At 40.4% G+C, this 25818-nt stretch overlaps 1 long non-coding RNA gene across 1 annotated transcript; it reads left to right on the forward strand.

Annotated features, from left to right (window-relative positions):
* Nucleotides 1-8037: 8037 nt before the first annotated feature.
* On the forward strand, nt 8038-25441 carry LOC124866043. The gene is made up of 4 exons (XR_007037711.1): nt 8038-8150; nt 8536-8686; nt 22756-22918; nt 23178-25441. It is a non-coding gene; the product is annotated as an uncharacterized LOC124866043 (long non-coding RNA).
* The last annotated feature ends 377 nt before the right edge of the window (nt 25442-25818 follow it).

The following is a 25818-nucleotide window of genomic DNA, read 5'->3' on the forward strand; positions in this document are numbered from 1 at the left end:
TCAAAGTTGTGGTTACTGAAAATAACAAGCCTTGCTTAAACGTTTAAGAATAATTAGTCAGAAAAAGTAGTTCAAAGATTTAAAACAAGGTTTTATTAGTTGTTACCAAAACATAATAGATATGCAGGCTGTGTGTTCATAGGAAGTGATTACACTTAGAGACTGGTGCCAGGGTGAGAAGAAATTAACATCAAAGTTATTTTGTTGTTTTTATATTAAATTGGATAGGTGTATTTAGAAGTCTGGGCAGGGTGAGGCTTAGTTAATCTGAATTAGGATCACCATTAGTTAATCCAAGGTATTAACTTGTTGCGTGCAGTATTGATTGAACTGTTTTATGCTAAACTGTTTTGATGTACTGTCTGAATACTGTGGAAGCGCAAGGAGCAGATGCGCTTAAGTTGGATGCGTTCGTCCTGCTGATTGCCAATCAGCTAGGAGTTAAAGCTGAACTTTGGAAGTTTTTCATCCGAAACAGACTCCAGTCTGAACTTCACGGCCTGGCCACTCCATTGTTCGTTCCATTACTTTACCTTGGAGTTTTATGACTCTTTTTTCGAGATTTGGGGCTATCAGCTGTTAGTGGCAAAGGGGCGTGGCCCTACCGTTTAACGGGCTGATAGGTGCGGTCAAGACGCACACACGCAGAAAGGTTTTACAGCGTAGTGGTTTTTGATCATCTTTCCAAGTTCATCCACATTTTTGTGTTATTCTCATTTGTCCATAAACTGCTTGTTTGATCTCCATCTACACTCCAACACATATCCTTATTTTTGATTATTAGTGTACGCCTTTTGCTGAATAATTGAATTGTAAGAGGGACTATTGGTTTAATACATTTTCACATAGATTTTCACATAGATTAAGAGACAGCGTTTGTGTTTATTTTGTGTAAGAGTGATAATCTGTCAAGGTTAGATCCCATTAGTTGAAACGCTTTAAAACGCAGTGACATTTGGCATATGTTTGGTTAATAATTATCAATTATTAATGATAATTCACTCATTCAAATTATTAAGTGATAATCACACCATCAGAGTGTATCTCTGATCTTTATTCAAGAGAAATTACTATTTTTATAATCAATAATCATAAAATCTTACAGAGATATGAATCTGCCCCAGGTATTAGTTTACCTGGATGACCTGATAGTTATCGGGAAGTCCTTGGAAGAGGCTTTTAAAAGTTGTTGACTTAAAAGTCTTTGATCGGCTTGAAGAAGTTGGGCTGAAACTGTCGCTAGACAAGTGTCAGTTCTGCCAACCGAGGTTGAAGTATATGGGGGACATAATATTTGCAAATGGCATCAACACTGATTTGGAGAAGGTGAGGGCAGTCACTAACTGGCCACAGCCTACTGATCTGAAGTAACTGAGATCTTTTTTGGGGATTCTGCTGGTATTATCAGCAGTTTGTGGCAAACTACTCCAGAATTGTCAGGCTTCTCACAGATCTCATCCAGAGGGATGCCCATACCTAGAAAGGAAAGAGCCATCTCAAAAATAAGGTAAAGACCTACCTCAGAGAGTCTGAGCCTTTAGGAGAACAATAGAGCCAGGCGTGTATTGATCCTTTCCATCACATCAGTCTTTGCCTTACAAATGCTCCTGTGCTTGCCTTTGCACACCCTTGAAGGCCTTACATACACACAGACGCCAGCCTAAAAGGGCTTGGTGCTGTATTGTACTACGAACATCCAGAGGGACTTAGGCCAATATCTTTTGCGAGCAGGAGGGTAAGTGCCACTGAACAGCATTACCCTGTACATCAGCTTGAATAGCTGCACTGGCGACCTATGACTTTGACATCCAATACCGGCCCAGTAAGATGGATGTGGATGCAGACTTACTGTCCTGGAATCTGGCTGGGGAGGGGGGAGAGTGGGAGCAGATACCACACAAGGGGGGTTCAGTCTATCTGCACGAAAACACGCTGCAGAGCAGTCAGAGATGCTGCCCCGATATGCGGATCAATTGGGCGCCTCCACACAGTCCATCCCCAATGTGTTTGCTTTCCATAGTCAGAGACAGAACAATACATCAAAGACAGTGAAAAATTTACTTTGAGGAAGGCCCCTTGCAAAAAGGCTGCATCCCTGCATCAGATTGTGAGCAGTGGGTCCATGGATTTAGTGTGTATAGATTTCCTTTCCATGTAGCCAGATTCACATGGAATCAGCAATATATTGGTTGTAACTGACCATTTTACATGTTATGCCCAAGTGTTTCTTACCTGGAACCAGAAAGCGCTCAAAGTAGCCAAAGTCTTGGTGGAGAAATAATTTGTACATTATGGTCTGCCGAGCTGAGTACATTCTGACCAAGGAAGAGACTTTGAGAGTCGACTGTTCCGAGAACTGTTGAAAATACTAGGGGTGCAAAAATGCCTGACCATGCCCAATCATCCTCAAGCGGACCCCCTAACCAAACAAATTAATTGAACTTTGCTGTCAATGCTTGCTGCGTTGGGGGGTGACAAGAAAAGGTTGTGGAGTCAACATGCTCCATATGTCGTCCATACCTGCAATTGTACAAAATGCAATGCAATGGGATATTCACCTTATCTGCTGATGTTTGGGCGAGAAGCTAGGCTGCCCTGTTGTTTTGGCACATCGCTAGATGGAAGTGGGGACAGAACTTTCTACCAGCAAAGCAGCAGACAAGACACTTCAGATGAATAAAAGAGCATATGACCGACAGGTAAGTTTGTAAACTATTGACATTGGTGACAGGGTACCTCTCAGAAACTGTTGAAAGGCAAGCACAAGCTTGAAAGCCACTGGATCCCTGTGTTATATGTCGTAGTTGGGAAGCTGCCTGCCCAACCAGCCTATTGGGTGAAGTTGGAAAATGGGAAAGGAAGTGTGAGAACCAAACACCAAGATTATGTCCTACCTTTTAGCCAGACTCTGAGGAGACTGGAAAGTAGAGGACAGGGAAAGTCACCTGAAACAACAACAACACGCCAACAAGCAAAGAAGCGATTGTATTGACCGGGTGGAGCAACAACCGAAGTGGAACTGGATATCTCTGATTCATCTTCCAATATGGAGTATGAAGTGACTCGAAGGCCCTATGTTGAGTAGCTGCATAGGTTTTTCTCTGAGCACAACAGTTTGGAGGATGTAGATTATTCTCAGAGTAATCGTGAACAAAACAAGGAAATTACATCTGTTCAGGATGATGGTGAGTCAGTAAGGAATCAGAGACTGGGGGTGAAGAGGAATTAGAACCAAGTGCTGAAGAGGGACAAGAGGAGACAATAGAAGATTACATTGAGAGTTCCCACTCTGACTCTCACTACTCTTACTCTGACTTTGAAGAGTGTAAGATACTTACTAGTATGCCAAAGGTAAAACATACCTCTTCCACTAAGACTGATACAGACCAAGCCTTGGATCTAAGAGAAAACCAAAACCAGTCATTTTCTAAAGTATGATGAGCCAGGGTAGGCTAGAGACCAGCATATCACTATTGTTCATAAAGGAGTAATTAATAAACTGGTATACTAGGTCCTAGCCTTGGATTTTACCTTAGCTGGGGTGTTATAGTTGTTTCATGAGAACATGCAGACAGTTAGGAGGGGGAGGGTGTAACCCCTTGGAATTTGGGCTTTATGATTCTAATGGTTCATAGTTAGAGATCAATAAATGGTTAAAAATAATAACAAGTTAAAAAGAGTAAGTTCATTTGGAAAATAAATAGAAAATTGATTGGCTGGATGCAATATGTTAGAATTTTATGTATGTTCATATGTTATTATTTGCATTAGGTGAAATATAACTGTTGTTTATGATTCAGTTTAAACTGTTGCAGTTATTGTAGTGGTTTAGTTGTCATATAATGGTAGTTTAAAATGCTTGTGACATCGAATTTCCACGATAAATCCAATTACATTTATGGAAAGGGAACATTGATAAAATATTTTAAAAAGTAAATTCATACCACCGAAATGAACAATTGTTGAGATATATGGTCATAAATTTCACTAAAAAGGCATTTCCAGACTACTTCTTTGCAATTGTGTTGCGCTCTTTTATGACGTCACAGGGGAACCCCGCATGTAAACTTACTGCTGCTAAAATGGCCAGCAACACAGACAGCGCCAAAGAATCTGATTTTTCTTTAGATATATTTGAGCCACTATCGCAGAGATGCAGCAGCGTCAGGAGAAGAAAGTCAGCTGTTATCAGATGGCAGAGCACAAGTGCTGCAGCGTGCAGACAGCCATTTAATTGGCTGGAATTAATTAATAATACCGGAGCATGGCCAGAGTCAATATGCATGAATCATACCACACCACCAGGAAACAGCACGAGAACAACTCCGGATTTTCTAAATAATTCACTAAAGATGGACTAAATCTATATATTAATAAATACACACATATATTTACAAATACACATGTATATTTTAGCAGTTGTTTACAATGGATCAATTAGATCAGTTACTGAGTTAACTAAGGTATTATAAACTGAGCAATGAAACATCAAAATAACCAAATTAAGCAAATATAGCTTTGCTGCACTCAGTGTACTCATCCATTGTAAAACAAAACACATGGAAATTCCTGGAGGCATGAAATGAAAAATGAAGCAGTTTAACTGGCTTAACTTCTGCAGAGTGAGTTGTTTTGGACTTGCTTCCTCATCTATCACTGGCTTTTATTGCGCGATCTGTGTATGGTATGGAGCACCTCCAGGCTTCGCAGAGGTCTGGACTGGACCTGAGCAGAAACAGTGTAAATCCAGGGTTACAGTAAATACGGCACTGAGTGCAACAACTGGAGGCGACGTAGACACAAGGGATGATTCAAGATTTGAAGACACTACCTGGTGTGTCATTTTTTAAACTTCATCTATTCAATATGTCCTTTGATGAAATCAATGCTCTATCTATTGAAGGAGCTGAGACTTTTACTTTCTCTGATGCTAATGCCAAGCGGATCCTGTTCCCAGCTGCTAATAATATAGAAAAAAGCAGCTAATAATATAAAAAGCTAATCCGACTCAAAAAGACAGAGATACACATCAAACTCCAGTTGTAAACATCCTTTCACTCCTGTATTCTATATGTTGCCTAAAATACATAAAGGTTTGGTTAAACCTAAAGGTCCGCCTATTGTAGCCAGTAATGATTCTCTTTTAGAACCACTATCTAACTTTGTTGATTATTTTGTAAAACCATATGTTAAGAGGCTTCCCTCATATATTCAGGACTCTACTGATTTCATGATCAAGCTATCCACAGTTAAAGACCTATCTAACGATATCATCTTGGCTACCTTGGATATAGAAAGTCTGTACACTAAATTTCCCACGATGGAGGTCTTGAGGCTCTTGAGTATTATCTTAAAGATCGTACTGAGGAAGATCTTCCTCCAAGCACATTTATTTGCGAGCTGGCTTCATTGGTCCTTAAACTGAACTATTTCTCTTTTAATAGAGAGGTATTTCTACAATGTAAGGGACAGCAATGGGCTCACCTTTACCCCAGAATAGGCAAACCTATTTGTGAACACAATTGTGTTTTTGATATTAACAGAAATCCTTTTCTCCATAAGATCCTCAAATGGCTTAGATATCTTGATGATGTTTTTTTGCATCTTCCACAGTACCCGTGATGAGCTGATTGAGTTTGTTAATCTTCTCAATGGTATGAATCCTGACCTGAAATTTTGCTTAACTTTGACCATAAACATGTGTCTTTCTGGACATGTGGGTTGAATTATGCAATGGCAGCCTCATCACTACATTATATCAAAAAGACACAAAAAAAATACTCTCCTTTTGGCCAGCAGTGCTCATCCAAAAGCTCTTAAACATGGTTTACCAAATAGTCAATTCTATAGACTAAGAAGCATTTGTCACTGTCATGAGGACATCAACGATAAAGCTGCTGCTATGAAAAAAACCTTTCCTGGAGAGAGGTTACTCTGCAGTGTATAGATAAAGATGCACTGAACAGCGTGGCTATAGACTGCTTTCAACATTCTCCTTCGTCTGGAAGATACCCGACCTCTGACATAATTTCTCTTGTGAATTCAAAGGTTTCTTGTTTGAAGCAGTTTGCCAAAAAGTACTCTAATCACAGGTGGCTATGCTTGGTGGGACCAACCCATCTGTCCCTCGTCAGTTTTCCAGCTCTGATCCAGGCAGTTCTGATCTTCTTCACTTCACGAAAATAGTGTAGACTAATGGCTGCTATCGTAGTATTGCTACAAACACCTGCAATGCACCATTTCACCATATTAACGCTGTTTTTAATGAAACTTGGCTTTTACCTGAACTGTTTATCATTGACTCTCACACAATGACTGACCGGAGACTTCCCCTTAGACGTCATTTCCAGGCGACTTGCAAAATTTAGCATCGAAATATCCTTATTTTGTGTCATGATTGTCTTCTTGCATTTTTAAACTTATTATCATGTCAGTTACTGCCCAATTCCTTCAATATTTAGATGTTTTCTTTCAATTTCTGCATATGTGGAAAAAGCTGGTCACAGGCCCTTTAAGTACTTGCGATAAGGTTTGTAAAGAGTCGAACCCGGTCAGAGAAGAGGGAAAAAAAGGACTTGGAGGGGGAGCGAGAGAGAGATTGCCGCACCAGCCTGATGGTGGGACCTGAATGGATAACTATGTCCGTCTTCATGGGGTGAAAGTGTGCAGACAGGACTCTCTTACAGACCTGATGGATAATTGTGGGCTGTGTGAGTGATCAACTCGACAGTCGAGCTGTATTAGGTGCTAAACCAGTGACTAATGCAACAGGATTTTGGTGCGGTGCTAGTGACTAGCTAACTCAGAGCAGAGACTGTGGCATGGATTACTGAACACGGGGGGGAAAAGTTTGACAGAATTGACAGGATTTTTGCTGAAGTTGTCAGAGTTTTATGGATATTCATTTCAAGGGACGTTTACCGGGTACGGGAAAAAGAACGCATTTGCACTATATTTAGGCCTGCTCCAAACTGAACTGAAGCTTCAAGTTTCCTTTTAGTAAAGTGGTAGAGACAACCCAATGATTTAAGTTAAAAGCTGCAATTTACTGCTATATGGTATATGTGTGTGTTTTATGTTATGATTAAGTAAATATTTATAGGGTTCACTGAAACTAGTTGTTATTTTGATTAGTTTTCAAAGACACGTGAATCCTTAGTTTTACCCTATGCTCTGCCTGCTCATAGTAACTGAAATAGATAGTGTGCTTGTACATCAGGGAAGGTAAAGTGACATGAAAAAAAGAAGTGATTTTTTTTTTAGCAGACTTTGGGGTTTCTTTTTATTTCAGTGTTTTGTTTTGTGGTAAAAAGGCTAAGCACCATAAACACTAAAGGTAGAGATACCACTTTTTTTCAAGAACTCAGGTCAGCTACCCCCTTTAAATCCATGACCACTAGAGGGCACTACAAATTGAACTTCAATTTATCAGAAACAACATGAAAGCATATTCAAATTGCAGAAATTAACAAAGACAACAAACCAAGACATCAGTGCATTGGTCGTAATATAGACAGTTTTGTTAGGATTTTAAGGTATGTTTTATAAAGTTAACCTGTTAAATGTAATAGTTTTGTGTTGTATCAGTATTTTTCTCTTTTCAATAGAAAACTAAATATCAGACAGAGTGGATTCAATACTTTTTGACAGGTGTTGTGCACAGGATCCCTCTCAAGTATAAATGTAATAGGTAACTTAAATAAAGGAAAGTGCCAGCTTAACAGGATTCAGTTATAATAACAGATCCTCTTCTATTGATTCTCCCTCGAGGGCCTAAGAAACGGGTTTAATACATGATTGCTAACTAAATACACACTCTGAAAAGCCAATATCCCTGCAGACAGGCAGATCCATTAGATATTGTTTAGGAACAGAACTTGAGATACGCTGCAGATTGCTCTGCTCTTACCCTAACCCAGCACTCCATTCTAATCCAGGCACAGGTCTGTCTTCTCTGCTGTCACGGTGCTTACAGAGATTGGCAGTTTAATTAACTTCATATCTCTCTGTGCTGCTGCAGCAGCTACTTCTCTCTGGGCAAGAGAGTTTGTGTGGGAGCTGTGATCAACACATCTGTTCTATAAAAACCCCCTGAATCTGTGACGCCGACAGAGATTTACACATAGATGGAGGATGTCTAAATGCAGATGGTATGTAATCTCTTCACTACTGAGTTTTAATAATAATAATACATTAGGAAAGTGAGATGGGTTATATATTATAAATAAAACTTTTATCTATTGAAAATACAATCAACTACACATCTTTTAAGTTTATTTTCAATAGCACATTTCAGCAGCAAGAAAATTTAAAGTGCTCTACATGATGAAAAAAATACATTGCAGTGACATAAAAAATCTATACTACAGTGGCATGACAAAGAAAAGTAAAGAAAAATTGGACTACAGACTAACGTTAATGATGTTTCAGTTAACAGTTCAAGTGGAACAGTCAAAAACAACTGTAAACAAATGTTTTTTAACATTGATTTAAAAGAACTCAGGGTTTCAGCATTTTTTGTTATGGTTTTGGCAGATTCCTCATCGCCTCCTCCTTCTGCCGTTCAACCCAGCGATCCAAGGCGTCTGCCTTCAACGTGTCCGCAGGGTCCGTGGTTGGCGGAAACATTCTGTTATGGTTTGTGAGATATAGGACCCCAGAATGCAGACCAGAAGGCAGCATGACGGTAAGTGCAAAAGATTTAATAACAAAAACCTCACTCACTACAGGAGGCAGGAACAAAACAAACGGGCAGGCAAGACACGCATGGCATGATAAAAAAAAAAGACTTGAGAATGAAAAATATTTCCGCGAAGAACAACTGAACAGGAGTGTATATATGGAGTGTAAACCAGGTGAAGCAAGACAGATTAACTAGGTGCAGGTGAACTGAATAAAGTTTATTATCAGAGAACACAATGTGACAGGAGCAAAACATGGCTTGAACAGAACGCAAATCCAAGGAAACAAACTAATAGAACTATAACTAGAAAAACATTAAACAAAAGCATAAACAGGAAAATAATAAACAGAAGCATGATTCAAGACTTGAGCAGTGAAAAACATAAGGAAAAAACCCAAAACCAAAAACCAAACAACCCCAAATCATAATATTTTTGCAATTTTCCGAAAGTTTGTTCCAGATTTGTGCTGCATTAGAACTGAATGCTGCTTCTCCATGTTTGCTTCTGATTCTGGGATGCAGAGTAGACTTGGACCAGAAGACCCTGTTGGTTGGGAAGGTTGATACAAGAGCAATACATTTGTAATGTGTTTTGGTACTAAGACACTCATACCCCTTTTCAACCACTGCAGTTTGGAGCCTGTTTCGGTTCCCAAACATGATTTCAAGCCGGTTACACATGTTTCCACTGATGGAAAGAGGCTTCAGAGAGCAAACTCTGGTTCAACTCAGGTACCACAGCATAATTGGTTCTTCCGGGCGAACCTTAACGTCACCCGTGGGCAGGTCGAAGCAGCAGACAATAGAAGCAACAAGAACTGGTGGAAACACGCATGGGTGCTCAACAAAACACCAAAGTTCGAAGGCACGTGAACTGAACCAGTTAAGAATGAGAGTTCCTTCGGTGGAAAACCAATGACATAAACTAACATGTATTTGAAAGTCTGTTCTCTGAGATACAGGAAGCCAGTGTAAGGACTTTAGAACTGGGGATGTGCTCTACTTTCTTAGTTTTTAGTGAAGATATGGGCCATAGTCATGATCATTTCAGAGTTGATATTTGAATTATCTGCCGCCTGGTTGTCCAGTTGGCAATACAATTTAGCCTGCCTAATCTAAATGACCGCCAGCATTGTTACAATGTTGAGTTCTCCACTGATACAAAGCTTACACCCATCACCTCACTCTGCAGCTATCTCTTGTGTCTTATTCAGCAGCTAATTTTTTGCATTTGTTTATGTTAGTTACACTTTTAAAGGTCATCAGGTCGTGGGTCTTTTGCTTCTCCACCTAGATTCGAGCTGGTATGTGGTCGAACCTGTGGTGTTTGCTCCTCCTTTCAAGTATGTATTAGGTTGGTGTTTTGCTATAGGTAAACACTTCCTCTGACTTTGATATGCAGGAGGCGTCACCTGATAGGTATGTAGTGTATCTGCTATGTGTCTGCTAAATGTATTGCCTCAATGCCACATAAACTAGTTCTGTTGACATGTGTTTTATGTATCAAATACATTTTGGAGCAGGTTAGTTTTTAATTAGCAAAACCAGAAGGGCTATTGCTAGCCTGGCACCGCTTCAGCTCCAGACAGGAACCCTGTTGTTTTGCATTTTTTGTCTTGCCCTACTCTTTTTGCATCACTTAGCTTTTGCACAGCTTGACTGTACTCATCCATCTTTTTTGCAAATTTGAGCATCATCTTGTTGTTATAAATGGACTTCAAGATTGAGTGGATGACAATCAGCTGGTGGCACTGGGCCTAACATAGCTCCGCCACAAGGAGATTTTCTAGAGTGCGGAGGAATCCACTGAGTGGTCTACGGGTGAGTGTGATTTATTTTTTCTAACTGGCCACAATTTATTTCACTGTTTTCTGTTTGTATTTTCCTACGCAGTTGGGAGCATCTGGCCGGTGTGGCATCTGATTCCCCCTCTTTATGCGGTTTTTCATTTTTGTTTGAGTTTTATCCACTGTGTTAACGTTGGTGTGCTACACGGGTTGACCTGACCCCCCAGTAACCCTCAACTGTACTCTAATTTAAACTGTGCATTTTAAATTTTTCACTAATGATCACTAACAAACCTCTGAGAAAGAGAATAGCTGTAATTATACTAAGATACACAAGTTACACTAAGTTATACAGTTATACACAGATGGATTCTACTTTTTAGATGGCTTCTGAAGAAATTTGGTTGTACTGGATTTTATTTAGGGGTATCAGACTAAAGGCAGTTACTAGATATGCACAGCACACTTCTCAGATTTGTACGAAATGTTGAAACCCTTAAGTCTGTTAAGTGCTACTTAGTGTTAACCTATCACATTCTGATGAAAAATAAATGATGTTGTGGCTGTAACATAAAATCTGAAAAGGTTTAAGGGGTGTGAGTACTTATGCAAGGCATTGTATGTTGGTTGAATGCTTACATGCCAGGTTGATTGTGCAGCCACAGGAGTTGGGCACCATGCATTCATTGAGCCCAATATGAACTCCTTTGTATACTAAAGTATACAATGGTCAAATGTAAAACAGTCCGACGGTTAAATTTTGATACTTCAGACACAAGATCAAATACAAAGCAGTATAGCTGTAAAACCTAAAGAATTAAAGTGTTACTGTGTGGAGTGGTGCAAAAACTTGATTCTTGTCCAGACACTAACCCTAAAAGAACAACCCACAATCAGCTAAAGCAAAAAAAAAAAAAGAAAGAGTTAAAGTCTGTCACAATAAGCAAGCGATCAGGTTGCAATATCGTGCACAATAATATGAAAAACTTGAGTGAATTCTTAAAATCTATTTAAAAGCCACTGTTCTGGCAAATAAATTGCACTATAAATAAGGCTATTGGAAGGTAGAACTACTCTGAAAGCAAATGTGTGCTGAAGCCTCACAGAATGAAGTAATTACTTTAAAACGCACTTTTTCAGGGTTACAGACAAATCCCTCTGCAAATACTTCCCATTCATTTCTAAACATTGTTTTGGAAGGTAATTTAAATTCTGATTGGCTTCAGTTTTGCTGTCTCTCCTGCACACAATATGCAAAAAACAAGGATGTTACAATGGATTTTTAGGCCTATTTTTATAGGCTGTAAGTGAATGCAAATGAGATAATTATGGTCAAAACGTCAAGTTAGTGGAAAATGCTGCAATAGCTCTTAGCAATCTGATAAACTACATGGACACACCTGAATCAAAATGACAAACAAAAAAAAGTCAAAATCTCCCCTCCCTGAAGAAATAAAATCTGCAGTGTATACAAGCATGATATAAATTTTATTACAGACCACTGAAAACTCATTTCAGACTGGAATTGCTGTCTTTTTAATTATATTTAGAAGGCAAAGCATGTGTTGTTCAATAAACTACTTTATATTGTTTTTCCTCCCCTCTTGACTTGGACATGGTGCTTTGGATTTTTGCTTACCTTTTTCATATATGCAGCCCACCTGGCGTGTAGCTGCACCAGCTCAAATTATTTTAGGACTGTGTCTAGACAATGCACATCATCATGAAAAGCCCTGTGAGTGTGTCAATAATCTGCTTTTCTTTCTTTTCTTTTCTCTGAGGATGAGAGGTTCACTCACTGCCGCACATCTGAAATCCCAATAGGTGACCTATCATGGATTTTTCTCTCCCCTGTTGTTAGCTTAGAAGCTGCTTTTCCCCCCTCAGCATCAAAGAAAAACTGTGTGGAGAGGTGAAAGCGGCAACCTGATTAACCTACCATGCTTGCAAAGATGGGTTAGACCTTGTAAAATGTGTCTGTTTTCTCACAGCAAATACAGTACAGACCAAAGGTTTGGACACACCTTCTCATTCAAAGAGTTTTTTTTTTATTTTCATGACTATGAATATTGTAGCTTCACACTGAAGACATCAAAACTATGAATTAACACATGTGGAATTATATACTGAACAAAAAAGTGTGAAACAACTGAAAATATGTCTTATATTCTAGGTTCTTCAAAGTAGCCACCTTTTGCTTTGATTACTGCTCCGCACACTCTTGGCATTCTGTTGATGAGCTTCAAGAGGTAGTCACCTGAAATGGTTTTCCAACAGTCTTGAAGGAGTTCCCAGAGATGCTTAGCACTTGTTGGCCCTTTTGCCTTCACTCTGGGGTCCAGCTCACCCCAAACCATCTCGATTGGGTTCAGGTCCGGTGACTGTGGAGGCCAGGTCATCTGGTGCAGTACCCCATCACTCTCCTTCTTGGTCAAATAGCCCTTACACAGCCCGGAGGGGTGTTTGGGGTCATTGTCCTGTTGAAAAATAAATTATGGTCCAACTAAACGCAAACCGGATGGAATAGCATGCCGCTGCAAGATGCTGTGGTAGCCATGCTGGTTCAATATGCCTTCAATTTTGAATAAATCCCAACAGTGTCACCAGTAAAGCACCCCCACACCATCACACCTCCTCCTCCATGCTTCACGATGGGAACCAGGCATGTAGAGTCCATCCGTTCACCTCTTCTGCGCCGCACAAAGACACGGTGGTTGGAAACAAAGATCTCAAACTTGGACTCATCAGACCAAAGCACAAATTTCCACTGGTCTAATGTCCATTCCTTGTGTTCTTTAGCCCAAACAAGTCTCTTCTGCTTGTTGCCTGTCCTCAGCAGTGGTTTCCTAGCAGCTATTTTACCATGAAGGACTGATTCACACAGTCTCCTCTTAACAGTTGTTCTAGAGATGTGTCTGCTGCTAGAACTCTGTATGGCATTGACCTGTTCTCTACTCTGAGCTGCTGTTAACTTGCGATTTCTGAGGCTGGTGACTCGGATGAACTTATCGTCCGCAGCAAAGGTGACTCTTGGTCTTCCTTTCCTGGGGCGGTCCTCATGTGATCCAGTTTCTTTGTAGCGCTTGATGGTTTTTGCGACTGCACTTGGGGACACTTTCAAAGTTTTCCCAATTGTTCGGACTGACTGACCTTCATTTCTTAAAGTAATGATGGCCAGTCATTTTACTTACCTAGCTGCTTTTTTCTTGCCATAATACAAATTCTAACAGTCTATTCAGTAGAACTATCAGCTGTGTACTGTATCCACCTCCTGCACAACACCACTGATGGTACCAACCCCATTTATAAGGCCTGAAATCCCACTTATTAAATCTGACAGGGGCACACCTGTGAAGTGAAAACCATTTCAGGTGACTACCTCTTGAAGCTCATCAACAGAATACCAAGAGTGTGTGTAGCAGTAATCAAGCAAAAGGTGGCTACTTTGAAGAACCTAGAATATAAAACATATTTTCAGTTGTTTCACAATTTTTGTTCAGTATATAATTCCACATGTGTTAATTCATAGTTTTGATGCCTTCAGTGTGAAGCTACAATATTCATAGTCATGAAAATAAAGAAATCTCTTTGAATGAGGTGTGTCTAAACTTTTGGTCTGTACTGTAGTTTTTTCATATGACATGATTTTTTGGCTTACTTCTGATTGATATAAGTCAACAGCAGTGAAAAATTATATTTCAACAGTTGTGAAAGCTAAATAAATAATTATAACTTTTACATATCAAGTTTATTATAGAAAACTCAGTTAAAAGTCTATGTATTTGTGTTGTAAAAATTGAGGCCAAGATAAATTGTGGAATAATTTTTCACCTTTAATAAGATAAATATCTTATATTTTTGTTGAAACATGGGGGAAAATAAAAAAAAAACCTAATAAAACTGCAGTAACCTGGTTACACAAATGTGCACAATCTAATTCTGCTTGCCACTTCACACTGTGCAAAAGAGGAACTGGCAGCAAGGTTCAACACTTTTCCTCCATTAAGACTCTGGAGACCATTGCTCTTTGTCCACAGGTTTAATAATGCAGCAAGTGTGAAATATTAAATTGTAACACAATTCCAATTACAACATGTAATATTATAATCACCAATACATACTGTATCTACAACGCAACTTAGCTTGACATTACAGGTCCTTCTCAAAATATTAGCATATTGTAATAAAGTTCATTATTTTCCATAATGTCATGATGAAAATTTTACATTCATATATTTTAGATTCATTGCACACTAACTGAAATATTTCAGGTCTTTTATTGTCTTAATACGGATGATTTTGGCATACAGCTCATGAAAACCCAAAATTCCTATCTCACAAAATTAGCATATCATTAAATGGGTCTCTAAACGAGCTATGAACCTAATCATCTGAATCAACGAGTTAACTCTAAACACCTGCAAAAGATTCCTGAGGCCTTTAAAACTCCCAGCCTGGTTCATCACTCAAAACCCCAATCATGGGTAAGACTGCCGACCTGACTGCTGTCCAGAAGGCCACTATTGACACCCTCACGCAAGAGGGTAAGACACAGAAAGAAATTTCTGAACGAATAGGCTGTTCCCAGAGTGCTGTATCAAGGCACCTCAGTGGGAAGTCTGTGGGAAGGAAAAAGTGTGGCAGAAAACGCTGCACAACGAGAAGAGGTGACCAGACCCTGAGGAAGATTGTGGAGAAGGGCCGATTCCAGACCTTGGGGGACCTGCGGAAGCAGTGGACTGAGTCTGGAGTAGAAACATCCAGAGCCACCGTGCACAGGCGTGTGCAGGCAATGGGCTACAGGTGCCGCATTCCCCAGGTCAAGCCACTTTTGAACCAGAAACAGCGGCAGAAGCGCCTGACCTGGGCTACAGAGAAGCAGCACTGGACTGTTGCTCAGTGGTCCAGAGTACTTTTTTCGGATGAAAGCAAATTCTGCATGTCATTCGGAAATCAAGGTGCCAGAGTCTGGAGGAAGACTGGGGAGAAGGAAATGCCAAAATGCCAGAAGTCCAGTGTCAAGTACCCACAGTCAGTGATGGTCTGGGGTGCCGTGTCAGCTGCTGGTGTTGGTCCACTGTGTTTTATCAAGGGCAGGGTCAATGCAGCTAGCTATCAGGAGATTTTGGAGCACATCATGCTTCCATCTGCTGAAAAGCTTTATGGAGATGAAGATTTATTTTTTCAGCACGACCTGGCACCTGCTCACAGTGCCAAAACCACTGGTAAATGGTTTACTGACCATGGTATCATTGTGCTCAATTGGCCTGCCAACTCTCCTGACCTGAACCCAATAGGGAATCTGTGGGATATTTTGAAGTGAACATTGAGAGACTCAAGACCCAACACTCTGGATGAGCTAAAGGCCACTATCGAAGCATCCCGGGCCTCCATAAGACCTCAGCAGTGCCACAGGCTGATTGCCTCCATGCCACGCCGCATTGAAGCAGTCATTTCTGCAAAAGGATTCCCGACCAAGTATTGAGTGCATAACTGTACATGATTATTTGAAGGTTGACGTTTTTTGGATTAAAAACACTTTTCTTTTATTGGTCGGATGAAATATGCTAATTTTGTGAGACAGGAATTTTGGGTTTTCATGAGCTGTATGCCAAAATCATCCGTATTAAGACAATAAAAGACCTGAAATATTTCAGTTAGTGTGCAATGAATCTAAAATATATGAATGTTAAATTTTCATCATTACATTATGGAAAATAATGAACTTTGAAATTCATAAGCATGGAAGGTGCTCACTTGCATCGTCATCATTGTTGTTGCCATCACCAAAAGTTTCAAACATTTCTTCTCCCATGTTGCTAGCTGCAGACGAGTTGCTAAGGAATGCCGACATGCTAACGATGCTGAATGCAGGAGTTGTGGCTAAAGATCTGAGGCTGTCGAAAATTGTACACTCTTTAGCCTTTTGTGCTCAACCAGGTGCTTCCTCAAATTAGATGTATTCCTGCCGCTGGCCCTTCACTTTGCTTCACAAATTTTGCAGCGAGTGCAATCTGCATCGCATTTTGAAAAGTGGAGGCATACTTTCGAGCGCTTCCTATCAGCCATGCATGCTTCATGGACTGAACCAAAGATGACTGACGTCATTGCGTTTTGTGTGTGCAATGCTGTGTTCAAGTCTGGCACGGAAAATCGCAGACTTTTCCACTCCCTCAGTGTCACAATGATGCTTTAAGGTACCAAAACATGATACTGTTTGATTTTGCGTGAATAGGTACTTGGTAGTACCAACAGAATTTGGTCTGTACCTATAAAAGGTCATCTGAGCTCATTTGTGGGGGTGTGCCCCTGTGTCGAGGAGGTTCATGACGTTTGGGTTTCGGGGGCTTCTGTTTGATATCTGTGTCGGAAAGGGTTTATTGGTAGTTAGTTTAACTGTTGTAGTTTCATTTGTAACATTTCGGCGCTCTTAATTTGGCGAAGCAGACTGTGACGTCACTTCTTCTTAAGGGCGTTATTACCGTAGTTGGTGCAGGTTTATGGTAATGGCGGCCAGCCCGTGTGTACCCCTGACTAAAACACCACACACGCTCCTGATTTAACTGTAAGTTTATTAACCCTTCTGTCCAACTCTTTATTAAAGTGAGCTGAAAGTCTCTCTGTGCCCATACTCTCTGACCGGAGTAGCTGTCCAAGGATAATATCTGATTAGCAAACAACCGTCAGAGTTCCTACTATATCACAATCTGTGTCCTGGTTGGGGGTGGCTCTTTAGGGAGATTCATGTTGCGGTTCATGGGGGGTGGGGGGCTCATGGGGTTGAGATCGTAATTCACTGGGGGGGTTGGGACTGTGTCATTTTGTGGTGGCTCTGGTTGTCGGGGTCGTTTGGACCAGGTAGACCCCTCTTTTGTACATGGCCCCCTCTCCAGATGGGGAAGGGTGTCGTTGGGGGCTGGGGTCGGGACGTGGGGTTCGGGATCTGGGCTGGGGTCGCTCGGGCCGTGCGGGCATTAGACTGGGCTGGTGTGATCTATTTGTCTCCACCCCAAAGGGAAAGGGACCACCTCTTGGGTCTGGGAGCTGGTTGCCCCTATGGGGTATCAGCAACTGGACCTGGAAGTATAGAGTATGAATGGGGAGTGTGAGTGATTGTACAGTGTCCATTGTTGTGTGAGTGTTTTTATGTGTACGCATGAGGGTGCAAATGTGGGATTGTGACTGTTTTGTGCCTGTTTTTGTGTCAGGTTGGGTCTTGGGCTGCTCCCTCTCCTGGATCAGTATAGGCCCCCATCAAATGTGGGGCCTTTTTCCTCTCGGCAGATATTTTTGCATATTGCATATTTTTATGGAGAAACCTTGTTTACACAAGTGCGTGTAATAGATACAGAAATTTTCTATACTGAGCCGCAGTTACCACTAAATACATCTTGCATTTATTTGTACTCTGCACTTTTTAGTAACAAAGCTGTTATTATATATGTTTCTGCAGGTGTAGAAGCAAGCAGCGTGTTATTTTGTAATAACTTCATCCTGCTTTCTCTCCTTAATTCTATTCTCCTTCTCTTCCTTTTTCCTTTTTGCCCCACCTCTCCCTCTCTTTCTTACTTTTTCCTTTTCGTTTCCATCTCTGTGTCCATAACAATTGAAATAATCCCAGCTACAGCAGTTTCTAATAAAATTTCTTTATAAATATCAAGCAGAGCATTAAAGCATTAGCTATAATGCTCCACTTGTTAAAGTGAATCTGTTGGGCTTCTTCTTGGCACTCAGACAGCAATTCTGAGCACTACTCTGCCAGACAAAACACGGTGAAAAAAAAAAGATGATATTGTAATTGTGTGTGCTGCATTAACAAACATTTGCAAATGTATAGTCCCTAGAAAATAAACAGTAAATACTTTAAAACTATTCTATAGTCAAGGACCTCAAAGCTTTTTATTAGTTTTGTGCATGTAACTACTATAACTAATCAATAACAATAAAAATACTCTTTCCTTTTAAAGAAACACACAGTAATTGAAGGCCTGTGCAGTGACCGCAAGAACCAGGCATAGCCGCCTACATGCCACCGACAAGGCCGCCATTTGATTCCACATGTCGCCACTAGGTGACACTGTGTGCGACATGTCATATGATCTTTGGTCATGCAGAGATCTGGTCTGGCGAGAAGCATTTACAATTTGGGGGAAATCCGCCCACCCAGATGGAACCTGCACTCAGTTGTTTATTAGTTGGCGGGGCTGAAATGAAGTCATCAATTGACTGTGGCAACATGTTCAGCATTGATCCCTGATGATGTATACTACTTTTGAAGTGGATCTGATAATGTATGAGGGAGATAGAGCACTTGAAGTATCCTAGGGGGCACTGTTTATCCAAATTCCAATGTAATCCAACAGAGCTGTTTGGGGGCTGACAAAGATAAACCATATTCATTTTGGAGTGAATTGGACCATGCATGTGTAATTTAAAGCCAAACGTATGGACGTGGCATGACAGAATTTGCCACGCCGCCAGAGCCACACCCTCCAGCCAAACCAGTCAGTACCTTAGACTGTCTTAGGCCATCATGTTATCTGTCACTTGGGATAGTTTCACATTGATTAGGTGAAGGACACCAAATGTGGACCATCAAAAGGGAAACATGTCACTTCCTGTTCTCAGGGGGCGGGGCTTCAATTGTGTCAGCATCTGATCAGTGAATATTATTCGGGGCCAGAGGCAGATCAATCTTAGATGGTTTCATGTCTCTGTGACTTTCCTTGTAGGAGCTATATCAATATCGTCTTTTTTGGCAAGAAGTCATATTTTGAGGCTTGGCCACGCCCACACACTTTCATTTATCAATAAACTTTAGATAACTTTTGATCCCTAGTGCGCTAAGAGAATACTGAGTGATTTTCAAGTCTCTAAGTTAAAAGCTGTAGGAGTTCGTTCAGAAATGCGAACTCGAAATGGCAAAACCAGGGTCAAAATGGCAACTTCAATCCAAAATGGCTGACTTTCTGTGAGGTTTGGAGCAAAGCTCCTGGATACTTTTTTGTAGGTCCTGAGAAGTTACATGTGTGTACCAAATTTCAGAACCCTCAGTCAAAACATGGCTTGGGGTTGATTTTTTTAAATCTTCTGGGGCGCTGTGGAAGAATTAGGCCACGGCCACCAAATATCTCATCATATCTCTGTTGGAGACTGGACTAGGATCAATCATATTGAATTTGGTGCAGATCAGATTATGTATGTGGAAATTAGAGCCAAACGTATGGCCATGGCGTGACTTCCAACTTCGCCGTGCTACCACGGCCACGCCCTTTTATGAAAAGTCACTATGCTTCAAACGCAGTTAGAGCCACTAGTTATCAGTCATCTGACATTTTGAAGCAGTTTGAGTGTAGACAGGCAGATAGCAACCTTTCCCAGTAAAAAAAGTGACTTCCTGTCCTCAGGGGGCGTGGCTTTGATAATGTCAGCATATAACTCCATAGGATCGTGGGGAACCTGAAGGTCCTCCTTCATGCCTACTTTGGTGTGATTTGGCATTTCTTTGGGAAAGTTATTTATTTTTCACTTTCAGCGCGAACACCAAGTTCGTGCCCCGGCCACGACCCCTAAATATGGCCGAAAACTCACGATTTTGATAACTTTTAATCCCCCATGCCTTAACTGCATATTGACCAAATATGAAGCCGATAGCTTAAAATCCCTTGGAGGAGTTTGTCAAAGTTCGAGGTGAGTAAAAGTGACAAACGGACAAAAGTTTGTCTTTGATCCAAAATGGCCGACTTCCTGTGCGTTTTAGGGCATACCCCCAAGAGACTTTTTTTCTTGGTTTGAGGAGCTTTCCAGATTTCAGATCTTTACGACTTACAGTTCAGCCTATCTCACGTTTGGGGGTGTGGCTAAGAGGTTTGGCCATGCCCACTGACTATGACGTTAAAAAACATAAATTTCATGCGGGGGACAATTTTGGGTAAAATTGTGTGCATCTAGGGACTTGGCAAAGTTCCCAAATTGTCCCTAAACAGCTACAGTTTCCCACCTCGTTTGGTGATTCCCCCTAGAAGGTTTTGATGTACAACAGGACCACAGAATGCCACATTGAAGTTTTGATGATGGGATTTCATTGCTTTATTGTAGCATTTATGGCAGTGGGGCTCATATTTTTCTTCCCTATTTTATTGCACTTACACCAGACAGGTTTTGTGGTCATAGTGCATTATCTGTTTAATTAAGTTTGCTTTAGTGTTCTCCGCTCTAACAGTGCACACACGACATAGGGTAGTGCTTGTTTTCCGTCCTATTCAGTGTGTTACCAAGCTTCTGATTGGGTTTGATTTTTTGTAATCAGTTCAAACTCTTCTCCTATGTCATTTCTGTCCTCAGTCTGAAAAATTTTAACAAGTTAAAGCTTGTGACAAAGCCTTACTCCAAGGGGCAGTAGCATTAATTAATAAATAGAGTAAATCAGTTTTACTGTTACATTCAGTCAGTCAGTCAGTCATTTTCTACCGCTTATTCCATAGTGGGTCGCGGGGGAGCTGGTGCCTATCTCCAGCAGTCTATGGGCGAGAGGCAGGGTACACCCTGGACAGGTTGCCAGTCCATCACAGGGCAACACACACTAGTTACATTCAATTTAAAATTAATAATGCCTTTCACATTAACCTTTCAGCGCTTTCCTCTGACTGGTTTCAGTAAGACGTATCCATCCACTTTGGCCTTCTGACAGATTTCACTCAAACTGGCTGCCTTCACCTCTCTTCTGGATGTCAGAAACCACTGGTTTGTCCCTTTTTATTTATTTATTTTTTTCCGTTTCTGCTCTCGTTGAAGGAGGACGCTTTTCTCCTATCTCCCGCACCCTCTCCTGTCTGCCCTGCTTTTGCTCTGTATCTTGTCTTCTTTCGGAGCCTCTCTTTGCATATCACCCGAATCGTGAATTATGGATCTGGTCAGCTGCTCTCTCAATGCAATTGATCAAATTTTCTCGACGGGAAGACAGGGTAAGGGGAAGCCCTCTTATCCGGACAGGACATTCTTCTCCGGATACACAATAGACTCCTGGCAGAAGTGGAGGATTGTGTGTCTGACAATGATGTCAGTTGAGGATGTGGAAGTTGTGTACATAATTGGATTTCTGATAACAGGATTTCTGCTTTTCGGAGTTTGCGGTTACCTGGCATATCGTGAAATTGGGAAAATGTTGGCAACAGTTCTGGCCATTGCAAGGCTGCCCGGCCTATGTGAAGGGATCTGCAGAGCTATCAACACTCAGACTGAAATGTAGGGACCAGAATCGCAAACTGGATGTCAGCCTACAAGATTGCAAGCTGGCTGCGGTTCCTGGACTCACAGGTGAAATGGGATAAAACTTGGAGAAATTATGGGACCCAAGTAGTGCGAGAGAAGCCTGTGTTGGCCAAGTAGAAATTTGGTGGGAAATCTCAACATCCGTGTTTGATTTGACAAGTTCAAAGAAGTTAGGTTCTAGAGATTCTAGCAAAGGCTGAGTCAAGAAAGAGGTCCTCTGAGCAAGGAGAGAACAGCAGCTGGTAAAGGCCTGCTAGATTTTCTTCCACTTCTTAGAATGAGAGGATCTTTATTTGCACACCACACGATCGTTTATGTGTGCATAAAAACGTCTTATTTCATTTTTCAAAAAGGGGTGATTTCTAATCCCGCAAATTCTTTAACATATTTTTATATAATTATCTACTCTTCTGATTTTGCATTGTGACTGATTGTTTGAAGACACACAAATAATTTTTGTAATTAGTTGAAAAACAAATTTATCATAATTTCCAAGTTCCTTAAGATAAACCATGGTTCTTAAGCACAATTCCACATTGAACTGTCATATCATTGGATCAATTTTATTGGTTCCTTTGATCCTGGTCTGGGGGAAGGACTTTTCAGATTTCCCCAGGATTGTTAAAGGTTTGTGCTGTGCAATGATTGGTGGACCCCTTCTAACAGTATTCTAAATTCCGCTCACCACCCGCCATATTTAAATCCTGCATGGTATTGGTGGTGTTGTTTTCTACTTTACACGAGATTCAGATTAAGCTTATACTGCGAGATTGAGAATGGATCAGAGGACGAGGACCTACAATAGGTAGACGGACATTGAGGCCTAAGGTCTTTTGAGTGTTTTTGCAGAGGACATTCAGCAGGATTTAAAGTCGGTGACACAAACTGATAGGATTTACGCCAGAATAGCCGTAAGTGTGAGATAAACATTGTGTACACAGCAAAATGGGTATAAGACTAGTTAAGTATTTTGCTATTGTGCTCCTTCACCCTCTTGTGCTTTTGTTTTAGCAGAGTGTGTCACACTGCCAAGCAAACCAATAGTATGACCGGTTCGATGCCATACTTGGACACAGACCTGCATATTCACTGACTGCAGCAACAAATGACTCAGCCACAGCGTTGCTAGAGGCTATGTGCCAGGACGAGGAAGACACTGACATTGAATACAGCCAAGGTTAGTCACATTTATGTTATTTATATCTATTTATATGCACATATTTCATGACGCTAACGGTGTACGTGAGTTTGCTGTGACATATGTTTGCGTTACCATTTTCAGCTGAAATGCAAGAGTTACTAGAAAGTTCATTTTCATCGACTGTGTTTTCACCCCCCTTGTAGCAAGTGTTTACATGTGATGTTGACAGAGTGATAATTGTGTGCTGGAGAAAGCATTGATTATGTGTTTAATGAATAACTGCTTTATCTTGTAGGCAAGTGAAAAGGGGGCCGGGAGCCAAATGTCCTAGTTGCCATTCGGAAGGTGGATGAAGGCTTCAAGAGTGTCCTGCAGCAGCTCTAGACCAGCCAGAGAGAGGAGAGGGATTGCAGAAGGCAGGAGCTCCACAGCTCTTAAGAAAATAGAGAATATAGAGCAAACCATCTTGCTGTCTTGATTGCCCAAAATCTGTGAAACTCAATTTGTACAGCTACTTTTGCACACATCTGGTTTTGCTTTGTTTGCACGGTGTTGTATTTCTTTAGTTAAGACAGAAAGCTCTACTTCATGTGCATTTATTTGCGTGGTATTGAATGATTAAGGTAGGTAATCAAATTAAGATCATAAGTTTGAAAAAGGGCCAAATTCAGGTATGTTTGCATAAAAAAATATTCACCACCCTTTTTTATGTCAGCACAACATATATAGCCTAGTAAACTGAATACTGTTGAAAGAATGTTTAGCATATGATTATGCCCAAATGATGGAAATTCTAATAACAGACTGGGTGTGTCAACCTACTGATCCATGCTTGATTTCATAAGTTTTCAAACCCTCTACATTTTTCAGCTACATTGCAGCTACTTGAATTTTATATATTCACGTATATATGGATTACAGCTATTCTAATGCTACACTCATTAAGACAACAGTTCAAAGTGCTTCATTCATTCATTGTAATGAATGCAGAAAGAAAACTTAAATTGCTCTATTCTCTCAAACCGGCTAAAGCACCTCCTGGCAACTGCTTATTGTGCAGAAAACTTTGAACAAGCTTTCTCATATTGGCCTGACACAATTAGGGATCAGAGAACATCTTTCTAGTGTCCAAACAGGTCAGCTTCCTCACGGTGGGATATTTCAAGGGGCTCTCATACAGCACTTTCTGAAGGATATTTGACATCACCTTGATGCAGTCCCTCTTAAACCTAAGACTGTAAGTTGCCCTGTCTTTTTCTGCCTTTGGAGTTCCTGACATGGATAATGAGAGTGAGCCATGTAGTAAATATATTTTCTGGATCCTAGTAATATTTTTAAGAATAACTTGATACACTACCTTTAGAGTTGATTCTGCACCTAAGTCAATCTTCACTTCTTGAGGATGGACCCAATTCTTTTTGACACCAACAATCCAGTCTGTCTAACTGGAGTGGACTGATGTCATGAAGCACTTCACGCTTGATGAAACACCTCAAAATACACTGAAGAGAAAAGCCAAAAATGTAACCCAAAGAATTACAACCATATTGAGCAGTCAATTGTGTCAAAACTGCTTTCTTTTTTCAGATTTTTTCAACATGATGTATCTGTCATACCATGTATTTATGTTTAAAGTCAGAAATAGAAACAATGTTCAGTAGTGGAATATATTTACCATCATCAATTCTGCTAAATTGTCCACAAGGAATGGCATCATTGGCTCATCTGTCTGGTATGCGATCATGAAGGTGCAGAAGGTCCTGATGGCAGACGTGTAGAAGTAAAGTTTTCCCATGATGAGAGAATTGTTCTGTGCTGCTTTAAGGGTGTCATTAGAAGAGGTTCCTAGATTTGGTAGCTTCTTCGCCCTGACCACACCACGTACATGGTCACAGCTGGTATGTTCTCAAGCCACTGGTGGCCACAGAATGGTAGAGGAAATTGTGTGGTTTTGGTAAAACCCATAAGGTCCTCTCTTCTTGCAGGTTTATTATGGAAGAATGTGTGCACTATCAGTCGAGCACCCCCATACTGCTCTCCATGTTCTTGCTGCAGTAGGGCCAGCAACTTCCAAATAACATTTGGTCTGTCCATGGAGACTGACAACAGCTTATGCCTATCCAGGCCCTTGGGACCTTCCTAAGAATAAGCAACGATGAATCACATAAAGCATATAAATATATAATTACGCTTGATTAATACAGTAAAGACTGTAAAATCTCGTACAGCATAGCTTTGTAATAGATGTAAGGTTGACACAATAAAGGTATCAATAATAATACCAACCCAAAGCAAATCTGAGCCGTGACAGCTGTAAGTCACACAAATTGAAATTTTTGTTAAACTTTTTTTTTTTTGGTTTTTAAACTCCCAACAACAATGTAAACAATATATTTAAGAAAGGGCAAGCATTTACATCTTTTTTTGTGAATGAGGACTTGTAAATTTTCTTAGATCGAAAACATTTAAAGATTTGTAAACAACCTTGCTTTTATTTTTTTTAGAAAAAAAAATCAGTTCATTTGATTTGTTGGATATCTATTGTTTTTGTTCTCTTGTGTGTGCAAAATAAAGTTTTGTGTGTTTTTAAAAGAATTCATAAAATGAGTCCAATTCACGTCCATAATTAAAACATCTGTACTTATTTTATTCGAAAACAACCAGATTTAGTCAGGTTTCTGAATATGTTTTGGTCAAAGTCGAAAAGTTTGGGGTGCTTTAAATTAAAACAAATAAATAAAAATATAAGAATTATATTTTTTCATCATCTGTTTTCTTGGCTAGCCTGTGTCTGATGTCTTTTGGTCCTCATCAGTGATCCCAATTTTTCACCTAATTCTTCCAAATCCCGGACGAGCCCTCAATTGTCGAAGCCGTCTCTGCTTCCCCGGGTCCGTTGATTTGGGTACAGGTTTCAAAAGAGTGAAATAAACACA

Source organism: Girardinichthys multiradiatus, chromosome 3 (genome assembly GCF_021462225.1).
Source record: "Girardinichthys multiradiatus isolate DD_20200921_A chromosome 3, DD_fGirMul_XY1, whole genome shotgun sequence".
Taxonomy (NCBI): domain Eukaryota; kingdom Metazoa; phylum Chordata; class Actinopteri; order Cyprinodontiformes; family Goodeidae; genus Girardinichthys; species Girardinichthys multiradiatus.